This window comes from Osmia lignaria, chromosome 3 (assembly GCF_051020975.1).
Source record: "Osmia lignaria lignaria isolate PbOS001 chromosome 3, iyOsmLign1, whole genome shotgun sequence".
NCBI classification, from domain to species: domain Eukaryota; kingdom Metazoa; phylum Arthropoda; class Insecta; order Hymenoptera; family Megachilidae; genus Osmia; species Osmia lignaria.
Genome location: NC_135034.1, coordinates 8583308 through 8595544, shown reverse-complemented (window position 1 = coordinate 8595544; position 12237 = coordinate 8583308). Strand labels below are relative to the sequence as shown.

At 40.2% G+C, this 12237-nt stretch overlaps 1 protein-coding gene and 1 long non-coding RNA gene across 4 annotated transcripts in view; one reads left to right on the top strand and one right to left on the bottom strand.

Annotated features, from left to right (window-relative positions):
- Window positions 1–12237, bottom strand: part of LOC143308267 (uncharacterized) — a 118112-nt gene that overhangs the window by 72868 nt on the left and 33007 nt on the right. The window lies entirely within an intron of this gene.
- LOC117605314 (ras-related protein Rab-37) overlaps window positions 1–12237 on the top strand; it is a 55747-nt gene that overhangs the window by 18563 nt on the left and 24947 nt on the right. The window contains exon 1 of one of the 2 annotated variants that reach the window (XM_034326503.2): window positions 10812–10957. The exons of the other annotated variant lie outside the window; for it this stretch is intronic. The gene's annotated coding sequence lies outside the window, so the exon portion shown is untranslated. Of the gene's footprint in view, window positions 1–10811; window positions 10958–12237 lie in introns of those variants that run through there. 2 annotated transcript variants of the gene reach the window in all.

Sequence of the window (12237 nt, the reverse complement as noted above, 5' to 3'; positions counted from 1 at the left end):
CAACGTTCTGTGCTCGAATAATCGAATGAAAACGAAATGAAACTTTTCGTGTCTGAACGAGGATCAAATGGGTTAATAAGACGTGGCTTATGGGTCTCGTGTCTGGCTGCCATAGTTCCGCGTTTCAGAAACGGTGGCTCGAGCTAGCCGCAAATTAGAAACTTGCAAAACTTGATTGGCAGATCGGCCATTATTAGGTAATTTCAGGTAGCACCTGTGCCGGGCTATTAACCGACCTCCCGATCAATTGCTTCCATCCTGGTTACGCAAAGTGAGTTTCAATTTTAACATTGAACTTTAAAGTTACGAATTTTGGAATCCAGATTTTCAATAATGGTATCATCAAAATTGCCATTCGCGTTTGTCTACACGGCAGTAGAAGTTAATGAATTAAACAAGTTTTCAAAATTGATGTTCCGCGATTCGAATAGCGATAACTGCTTCCTTGCCGAAACTCAAGACATGGGTCAAAAGTGACCCGAGGGCTACCGCGGTTTTACCAGCCTGTCGAGGGTTGACTGCGAAAGGGGCAGAGAATAATAAATCAGCAAGCTGACAAAGCCAAGTGGGGCTGAACCGAATGACGAGGCATATACGAACTTTCTCCTCTTTTTCCCTTCTTGTTCTACCCTTCTACAGGGGTGAGCGATGGGTGTACATTCGATCTAGCCAAACTCTTGCACTCTAATCGGCCGCAATCATGATTTGGGATCACGACCACAGAATATTTCCACTGTTTCGAATTTTCCTGTAATTACTTGTATAATTCTTGTCTACCCGGGTATCTCGTAAGTTGAAGGCTTAGCCGAGATGGTCAAAGGAACCAGGTGGTAAGAAGATTGTGGTTTAACGAATCGTCTTTGGTCGATCTAACTTGTAAGAGGATGAGACCGAGCGAACGACAGCGACGAGTAATTGGAACGTCGCCAATCTGACCGATCAATTAGCTTTATTGCACCTTCGTTGCATTCAGAGCATGTCTCGTCGTCTGCTCGAACAAATACACTCGTACGATCGTGGCATTCCAAACGGAGCCGCGAAATTATATGAACATCCTCGTTTCCCACGAGATTGCGACCAATGAGAAACTCGATATTCATAATTAATTTTTTATTCTTCTTGAGAATTTTCTTTAAAAAATTTGAAGCTGTTTCAGTTTCTTTTAAATTTGTTTCCTACTCTGAACTATCAAATAACTCAAACACCGTTTCAGTGACTTATAAACTGTGCTTATGCAGCAGAAAATGCACCTTGCATTTTCTTGACTGGAACGAACCACGAATAAACCTCTTCCGAAGGACACAAACGCATTAGAGATCGTTTTAGAAGAAGGTTCCGTTAGTGCATACCGTGCACAGCAGTCGCTAATCCGATTTACCCTTTGTGCATTTTCTAGGAGGTAAATATTTGTCGACAGACTGCACCCACGTTCCCTCGACTAAACAGCAGAACCCGATCGAGACTTTCTTAATTAAAGGTTGACCATCAAATTAATGTCCGTAATTTTCTTCTAATTTTATTACTATTTTGATTGTGATTCGTTAAATTTTCAGCGTGTATCATGAAAAAATTAACTCTCTCAAGTTTTCATTTTCCTTCAACAAAGACCATCAACACTCAATTACAGTCATCTTTAAATCAACCGCAGAAAAAAGGATCCACCGGCAGCAGTGAATAATTCATAAAGTTTCAGACGAAATTTATTCATAAATTTCAGCCGATGGAAGTTAGTTTCTCGTGAGTAGCTGCAAACTCCATCCACCTAATCCTCCTAACTCTGCCGTTTTTTCGACGATGAATCCTGGCTGCGGTTTCTGCGGCAAACTTGCGGCCGATTCGAGACGACCCAGCAGAGTGTTGCTCGAATCGCTTTTCGATCTTTTTGCTCGCGCATACACGAAAGCACGAAGCGTGCTCGTTATTCTGGTCACGTACTTCTTTCTCTTTCCTTTTTCTTCCTACGTCTCGTGTACGGCTTGGACGATTATCAATATTTATGTCGATTTGCTTTCATCGAAGCGCCGTCCCCCGGGATACCAACAAAAAATCACCACCCCGTTCCCTTATGGTCTTCGATTCAATCTCGCGTGATTTCTCGTTTAATTTGCAGCCATTTGTAAATTCTGAATCCCCCTTCGATAATCATTCGGATATTTAATCTCGAACCATTGGAAATATTAATTTTTCGGAATGCAATATTTAGATTAACATTCTATCTTCTAAATTTGACCAAAAATCCAGATTCGCAAATTGTTTCATTTATTTAATTAAAAATAATCGATCCCAATTGAATTTCTAATAAAATACAGAATATAAATGAGACGACGATTCACCTTACGATATGAATTAATAACAGTTTCGTGTATAAATAAACTGTACCTGAAGAACTCTAAATGAAGAAACGTTCTCATCAATATTCCTCGCAGGACGAGGCATTATATTTTCCACAGAAAACAATCACGCTCAGCGAAGAGGTTAAAGAAGTAAAATTGCTCCTGAATCGTTTGTAAAGTCCTTTGAGACCGCGGGGCAAATGGTAATCCAAGAAAGGGAGATCCGATATGAGACAGACGATAACGAGTTTAAGGTCGCATTGACGAAGAAGGCGCTCTCGATCCTGCCCGAGAAATTCTAAACGAGCTTCTACGAGCTCGTTAGCGAGCTACGATCGCTCGAAACGAACGAGTTTCGTTCTTATTTGTCCCTGTCTTGTCTCGAATCATTTCGATTTTGCACATACATATGTCCATTCGCGTGGACGATACTTGTTTGGAATTGTAGACATTTTTATTTCCCTTTGAAGAACGACTACAGGAAATTTTGAGCCTCGCTTTATCGCGGATGTCGAGCCTTACCGTTGCCCTTTTTTTATAATTAAATGTTCTTTAATTTTATATAGAATAAATTTCAATTTTTACGGCTGCAAAATTTGTCCATTCTATTTTATAGAATATTAGAAAATAGCTACGGATTCATTTCGTTCGGACAGTATGCCTGATAGTGAATTTAAAAACAAATTTTTAGTGTCAATGATGCACAAAAGCCTCGAAACTTCAAACTTCCCAAGGGGAAAATATAGGTCGTTACAGTACCATTTTTTCTCTTTCCTTTTTTCTGGATATGTAACCCATATTTTTGCACAAACATATTGCTACGTAAAATCGTATATTGCACGAGTTTATTGGAGAATTTGGATACGAAACTTCGTGTTTATATCTGACTGACGTTTCTCTGTTGCAAGGTCTGCAACATAACAGCATGTGGTCTGCAGCTTTGAGGACTTTCGAACATATTTCCACCGACAAACATGTTTCATTTGCAAATTTTCAGGCAAAACTGCACGGCACATGCTGCATTATTCAGTTTACCTCGCGTATGTTCGTGAGGCTATGCTTTCAATTTCATCTGATTCGAGAGGAATCTTTTGTTTCCAAAATCTTTCATTTCATATTTTAACAATTAATTGAAAAATTACTACCAGTCAAAATATTGAAAAAATAGAAAGCACCTTCGCATAAATATCTATTAGGTCATTTCGTTAAAAGAAAAGAAACGATAGCATATCGTGATCGCAAAGTTTCTTTTCGTACGAAGGCTCATCACTTTCAAATCATTGAAACATACGACTTAGTACCTTATGTAATCTTCGAATAGCGCGTTGCTCGACGAAGTTGCATTGGAAAGCGTGGCGAACAATGAATTTATATAATCACTGGTGGCAGGATCGTGTGGAATATCGACGATATCAAAGAAGACCCCGAAACACAAAAAAACGTGATGATTAATTTAAAAACTCATTAAGCCTTCATTAAGCCTAAGATTCAAACATTATTTTTAGAATAAAAAGACTGTGGATTCTATTTTAAATAAATCCTTTCAGTCAATGAAATAATGATTCGAAACCTATTAAAAGAATAGAATAAACTTTCACATTTTTATTGTCATCATCATCGATCCCAATCTCTTGCCCACTTTCTCCTCTGGCAGAACTTCTGAATACACCTCGTTACGTAACTCATCAAAAATGAACGATCGATCGTGAATCGAATGCTAGATCAATGATAAAAATCACAAAGAAAGATGCTCGTTGTGTACATAGAAATCGAAGATCGGCAAAAAACGTTGATGGTTCGCTTTCCATCGCACGAATTCGAGCGCGGGTTACATAATTTTTTCGCTTGTAACCGACTCGTTACGATGAAGCTGCGTTCGCGATTTATGTAACAGCCCCCACGGGATTTACAGCGGGAATTTACGTAAGTCTCGGCTGCTCGGGATTTACATTGGAAATTCGAGGAAGTGTACGACGACGGTGCATTAACCGCGACACATTAAATTCTTTGTCGCGAAGCGAAACGTCCGCGACAGCATGTCGCGTCTTATCTCGACCAGAAACCTTTCCATTTTTCTTCATTTTAAGAACCGTCCCGTATGCGTGGGTATTACAGAATGATTATGATTGCGATTCACATTTACTTTGTACATTACATTAGGGATATAAAAGTATAATATTTGATTACATTTAATATGCGTTTTATACGCTCTGTTCAAATGTTATCCATAGATTTCCTATAAAATTTAAATCTAAATTTTCCCTACAGCGAGCATAGAATCTCTACGATGTAATCCGAAGGTTCCTTCAAAGGTAACATCGATTTTCGTCCAATGTATTTTTCATTCCCTTCAGAATTATCGAATATCGTGTTTCGAAAAGAAGACATCGTAGTAGCTTGTCCTTGAACGTGGCACCTCTGCCATTTTGAAAAGAGCACACCAGAAGCAAGTGGGAGGCCCGTGGACGGACCCGTGTCAGGGGAACATCCAACATCTGTCGACGGGGTCGAGGGTGGCTCGAACCGAGTCATCTGACCGCTCGCGCACTGCAAATAAGCTCTTCCTCTTTCGCTTCCTTGTCGTTCGTTTTTCCCTTTCCTCCTCTCTTTCATCGTAGTAGAGGAGAATAACACGTTTCGTTTCAGCGTCACACCACGATCAACACTGCCTCGTGTTTTCTTCGTGTGTCTGAGGGGGAACTGGAGGTGCCTCGGGGTGAGGTTCGGAATTGGGTAGCAAAAGCTTCGAAACGTCCGCGAAACGAATAATTAATACAATCGTGCTTAAATTTGTTCATTTTCATTGCATTTTGCTCTAGAATTTCTTGAATTCTACCATGAAAGGGATTATGAATTCGATTTCTATTTTTCAGAAATTTTTACTTTACAATTAACAATCTTATTCGAATTATGTTACACTTAATTAGGCAACGTTTTGTGTGAATGTAATTCAAATGGAAGATCATTTGTTCGCGCGTTATAGAGGGTCGTTGCCATCGCTGAACCGGGGGTTGAGCTAATAAACTCCGGCCCCCGGGGTTCGTTCGCAGTGGGACGTCCGATAGCAGCCTTTAACCACTCTGTCCCCTCTGCGTGTAGAATATAATTCGTACGAGCGCACACTATCAACGAAACTAAAGAGAGAAATACAAAAGGAATTGAACGACTTTCGTAAAAACAAAAGGACGAATTAAGAAAATCAGTGGACGGAATATTAGCGGGAAGAAAGAGAGTTAAGAAGAAAGTAGAATATAATAGGGTTGATGTAAAAAACAGTACAATAAGAGACGTTAAACGAGACAGGATGATAAGAGGAGAGCATGTTACAAGAGGAAATAGCGCGTAGAACAACGCTCGTCAGAAATGGAGCGCAATTTTAAAGCGACGACAAGAATAATAAAGAGCGTTCAAGAGCGTGTGCTATGCTCAAAGGGATTCTCGTTTCGCGCAAAATTCCACGCTTAACGAACCTGTCACGCGAATATCCCACGATTGTTGGCAAACGACGATTTAAATAATGCTCGGATATAAAATACCGGGTTATCGTGTAACGAGCAGTTGCCGTTCAAAGAAACAAGTACAGTTGGCGAAAGTAAAGAAAGAAAGAAGGGAAAAAGAATGAAGCACCGAAGAGGTTTTTATCGGTGAAGAGGAGACACGTTGAATGAATGGTTTCTGCTAGTTGGAAATTTTCCAACGACGGACGGGCGCGAATTGTTCTTTTCCAAGAGAAAAATCAAAGGAGATGGAACTTTGAATTTCGTTGGGATCTATTTCTATGGAGATTTTCATTGATGATCGTTGAGGGAAAATAAAAGAAAGAAGTCTTTTATTTTCCCTTCGGCTTTCAGGTTTCTTTCGGTTCGATTGCGAAAAGGTTTCCGTTCGTAATTGAGTGTCTCGATATAACTTTTTATATACATCAGCAAGCTCTGAGATTTTGTAATTTTCTTTTCAAACACTCGTGTTAGGATTTCTGTGTGAAATATGAATTCTCCGCAAGAACGATTTCTTTTTTACTGGCAACCCCTTGCGTAATATAAAATTCTTATCGATCGCGTTAATTCACTGGTCGAAATTCAGCGACGAATAACTCGATGGTGCCGAAACAATTTACGTCGCTCAACAAAGAGAAGGTAGAACGAATTTGAAATTCCACCGTGTACACGGTTGCTGGCAATTAATATCACGCTTTGAAATTGTTGTTCCTTTGACACCGTGGCCACGTCGAACAACAACGGGCATTCTCAAATAAACGTCGACAAAGGGAAAGCGTAATTTGAATACGTTGCCACGGATAATATTGGCTCTCTGTGATCGAGGATAATTCCTTCCTTCATTGTCGAAGAAAGAAATCATCATTGTCACTATCATTTCTAACTTCATCGTTAACAAAAGCTTATCGATAAACTTCAAAATAATCCTCGACAGCAGCACCGTCTCGTTCTTAATCCAAGTTTTATTCGGTTCGAAAAAGCTCGACCCGTCATGTGGTCAATTTCGCACACATCCTTCCATTATTCGGACTCTGTTTCGTGTGGACGCGGTTGAATAATGGATGCAGGAAGCCATCGGATCAAACAGAGATATCGCTGCTGTCTTGGAATATTCATAAGTCGAGAAATGCAAGAATTTTCAATCTGACTTGAACGCGTCTTTATATAAAATCGAGTCTTTGTCTGGAGATTTCTAATTAACACTTAAGCCTGATCGATCCAGAGTACATTTTGCATAGTTAAGAGCCGTGGGAAAATATAGGCTACCCTGAAACCTGAACACTAGATCCTCTGCCTGATTTTATCCCCTTGATACTTTCTGATAACTTAAGCTCAGTTCGTCATTAGATTACGCAATAATTAACGAAGGCGTTGGTGAATTTTTAAACACCGTATCGTGATCTCGTGATCAATTGAATTTTCATTTATAGCACTCGACAGTGTTCAATTTGTCCACCAATAAACACTCATCTATTTCGCGAAATTACCTATATGAAAGTGGCAAGTTTTAATAATAAAAGTTTCAGTCCACACTTGGTCTCGCGTCTCTTGGTGCGTGGCTTCATCGTAACTGGAAACTTTTTGATTAAATGGAACTCGTACTCGAAGGCTCGCCGCCTTTCTCTTCGAGCAAGTATTTTCAGTTGAAAAAAAGAAAAAAATTGCTTACGGAACGTCTGTTCCACTCGAGAATGACAAACTCTTGGAACTCCGATCGAGGTTGATTAATTCAAACATTCGTTATTTGCCGTTTCCTTGTTGCGACAGAAAAGAAACTTTAACGACAAGTTTCTTACCGCGGGAATGTTTATTCTTAATAAATTAATTTCAATCCGCGATATTTCAATGTAACTTTAAAGACGAAGCCCCGTAGTAATTTCAATGCTTTTCAAGTCGTATTTTATGGTTCTTTTATGTTACGAAATTTTGTCAGACAGTCTATGATTCGAAATTAGTTATTTGATGTGCTACCGGATACTAATATTTTGTCGGCTGCATATTTTGTAAAATTTATAATTATTGCGATTTCACACTTGTCGATGAAAATAATTAGATAAACGTAAGAGGAAGAACAGAAGATACACAAGATACACAAGATACATCAACAACGTTTCTCTATTTCCCCGCGATTCGTGTCGTTCCTACTACCGGCACGAAGTCGACCAAGAGGAATTAGCAATTTAATTAAGCGGCCGTCGTGTTTCGCGCCGCAAAAATACACCCGTTGAGACGGCTGAGCTTTCAACCGGACCGGATAAGACGACAAAAAGCGACGCGAAAGCTTGCAAATTTATGCGCGTCCGCCAACGAACGGGACGTATTAATTGCAAACGGGACTTAAGAGTCGCGTGCACGGGGCATGTATAAAACGTTGGTATGCAAAACGCGCCGTGAATTATTTTATCGCGATTATGCTTGCGTCACGTTGACATTTTGAGAATTTCTGCTGTCGAGAGTTTTCTGAAATTCCATCGTTCCTACGATCATTTTTACACGACCGCTGAAAAGTATACAACGATTCTCGCGTTCATTCCATTTTCCCGATTCTCAGATGTATTGTTACTTGTATTCGCTTAAAAAAAAAAATAGAAAGATTCCCTTCTAATGATGGAATGGAATTTGATCAGTCGGAAAATATCCAGAGTATAAAAATTGGTTTCTGAAATATCGGTGAATGCGAAGGGGTTAAACGGCTCGTTGCGAACACATTGATAACCCGTCTGTTCCACAAAGATCCCCGACATTTTATCTCTCTTGAGAAATGAAACAGGGTCCTCTGATCACCGAGAAACCCGGACAAGTTAAATAGCTCGCCATTTCTCCGAGACTTTCGCGCAGCAAAGTCCTCTCTCGTAACTTGTCACTCGTTTCTCTTCAGAAACATCCAGTTACAAATTCGTCGAGGAAACATCAAAAAGCTTGCTAAAAGAAGAGGAAAAAAAAAGGAAATCTCGTGGTTGCAACGAGCTGGAACTTGGATGGATCATATAAATCGTCGGCCGAGCTGAAAAAGTAGCGCTGCTTTTTCGTGGTTTCAACAGGAAAACTCGATAGAACGATTTCCATAGAGGGTTTTCCGAGCAATTTGTCAATTCGCTGTCGGACAGCGATCGATCAGAATTCTTCTTCTTTTCGTCCTTCTTATGCTCGTGATATCGATCCCCGTGTTTGAGAGTTTACCTTTCAACGCCAACTTTTATGGAAGTAAAATTCTTGAATAGAGATGCTGAAGATGTCAGATAGCTATTGTAAGCTTTGGACGCTTCTTAACTCTTTGACGATCGCACATTTCGTCGAATTTATAACTATTTTTATTATATGCATCTTATATTTACGAAGAAGCGTAAGAATGGCACAAAGCATAGATAATGAAAGTATTAAAAAAGAGCGATCGAACAATCTTAATTTTCATGAAGATGTTCAAAGGAACCTTAGCGAAACGTGCGACCTGCTTTTTACCATAAAAGTTGGCGAAAAAGCGGCTTTTGTTTGGTTCTTAGCTACAGCACGCCTCGTGAATAATTACACGGCGAATTGCATCAAGTTATTCGAAGAGTGCGCGTTGCCTTTGTGGAGCTGCTTCCGGTTGCGGTATGGCAATTTCATGGAAATTCAATCTTCAACTTCTCTTTTGCGAAGAGTTTGTTATCGATGTACTTGTTCGTTGGTCTCTATTAAATGACTTTCTACCAGAGCTTTTAAACATTAAGCCTTCGTAAGTTGGACTGGAGAAGAAACTTACAGAGAAACATGAGCGCAGGTAATTTCGGTAATTGAAATTTACGCTGACGTATCTCTGCTTCAATCTACCTAATTTTCCTCAACAGTCGAAGCGAATATTTCCTTGCAAATGAACAAATAAACATCATAAACTGTTTGTGATTCTATTATTACCAGAGCAATTCGTACCCGAGCTGGCATTTTCGGATTCTCGTACACTTCAACAATAAGCAATGCTAATTTTAGAAGATCAATTTAAACAATTCCAAATCATCTCTGCAAAGTTTGAATTTTCCTTCATCGTTTCAAAGTTTCAAAGCATTGTATTCTCGAATGCATACAAGATGCACACGTCAGAATGCACAAAATCTCCGTCGGGGATGATTCATAGCTTACCGAACCATCTTTCCTTCGTTCTCATCGTCTATTCTTCGCGATCAATGGACCGATGGTCCGTGCACGAAGATGAACTCGGTGTATCGTGATAACGAGGTCGAAGTCGCGGCGATCGAGCGACGATAAATCGCAAGGCCAAGGAGGAATCGGCTTCGTCGCTATCGAGAGGTACGGTGCATTCTTGTAACGCGAAGGTCGATCCTCGTCGAGCCCCTCGACCTCGTTTATTCCCCGAAGACACGGTCACGAAGACGCCCCGAGGGTTCGACATCGCCCACCCCGCCTCGTTTCTTACCTGTTACGGTATCCTCCGACAAATGGAGAATTTTACCTCCAAATTTGTCAATGTTCCAAAATTTCAATTCTTTTTAAACGAATAAGAATATGATAAAGCGAATGATCAATCGATAGGATATTTTTCTATGTTATCTCTGTGTTTCTAGTGAAAATCGTCCGGGTATCAATCGAATCTAAATGAAATAACAAATGGATTTGAAGAGCAGTCGCGCGCTTGTCGTTGAAAATTTGCGGAGGGTAAGACCGTTCGGCCCGGGAGGATTTCCGCGAATGCTGCTGGTGATCGATCGATCTCGATCGTCCATATCCAGGGAATCCCAGCTCTGTGTTCCAGGGCTACAAAGCAAAACCTGTTGCCAGTGTAAATACGCTCGGGGATGCGCATGCACCGGCGTCGACGAACACGGCACGCGCGCTACGATCGCCATGGAAACGCCTTTCGGCTCCTGGAGGCAACCGTGTGCGTCGGCTCGTATACGACCCACACAACCGATCGCTTCCCGAAGGACCCCCCTGCGGTTTCAGGTGGCGGTACTAGGGGGTAGAAAACCCCTCGACGCGAGTCACAGTGCCGACAGTTTCCCCGAACTGTCCAAGTCGTACCTCGCGCACCTCCGCGAGAACGCTCCTTCAATTTTTCGCGCGTCTACCCTTCTTATCGTACCGCGATTACCTTTCCTGGTGTTATCCTCGAGACAAAAGGGATAATCTTGGGTAATTTTGTGGGAGAGCATGCAAATTAAACGCGAGTTTCTTCGTTCTCGAACGTAGTTTTTATGGTGCTTTTAAAGCTTGTATAGTCATTAATTCATCTCAGCTTATTATTCATTTCTGAGCAATTAATTTTCTATTTACTCTGATAAATTTGAAACGAGAACGGCTAGCTGAAATGAATTAAAGGCTTAATTTATGTGAAATTAGTGCTCCTTTATTGTGAATGATTGCAATGTGCTCAAATGAAATTTCTCGCTTTCGCAAGACAATCTCAAAGCTTTGCATCAACGTGAACGTTTATCAAACAGCTTAATCCGTGTGAAGTTGATGTTCTTTTATGATGGATGATTTCAAAGAAAATTTTCAAGCTTCGCGTAAGTGTGAAGGTTTACTAAATGGCTGCATTTGTGTGGAATCGGTGTTTATTTTGTAAAAAAGAAGCCTGATCTGCGACAGGTTTTGCGGGATTTGATGAAGTGCGAGGGTATTAAGGCTTGATCCGTGGAATTCGAATCGAAGCGCGCGGATTATACGGCTCCGCGCTTCGCGAGAAGATCATGATTGAAACGCGATAAGTTTCTGCTGGAAGGCGATGCGATTAAAATTGATTGGAATTGAAAATTTCATGTTTGTTCAGAAGATAAGAAACTGTCGGTCAGTTTTCATATGATTTTTTAAAACACTCAAATTCTTGATGGCAAATTATTGCATTTACTTTGATATTACCATTGCATCGTTTACGTTCCCAAACAAAAACTTTTAAAATGGTCGTTCGAAACGTATTTCCATGGGAATTAAAGTATCACGGTATCGACTTGATTAAACAGTGATTCGAAAGCGTACGATTGCAAAATAAATTGCAATCCCCTGGCTTGGAGAAGTTTCCGAGTTAAATCGGATTTGCGGCCATCTGTTCGTTAAACGAAAGAAATTCACTGAAGAGCTTAGAAGTTTCAATGGTTTTTCATATTGCGAGAAAATCCTAACAAAAGGCTACGTTTTTATGGATTTTAAAAAATGGAAGATACGATAACTGGGTGTTTAAAATTTTATAATTATATTATATAAGAAAGGAGAAAGATAAAATGTCGAGAAAGGAATTAAAATTTTCATTTTACGAACAGACTTTTACAAAATCTAATGAAAGGAAAAAATACCTTGCAAAAGGGGTTGAAACAGCGTTTATTCACGAATCGATGTACCCTCTGTTTCTCGATGAACGAAATGTCCCGGGCACCCGATGCCACGACTCTTTTTACCTCGATAAAGGAATTTCACCA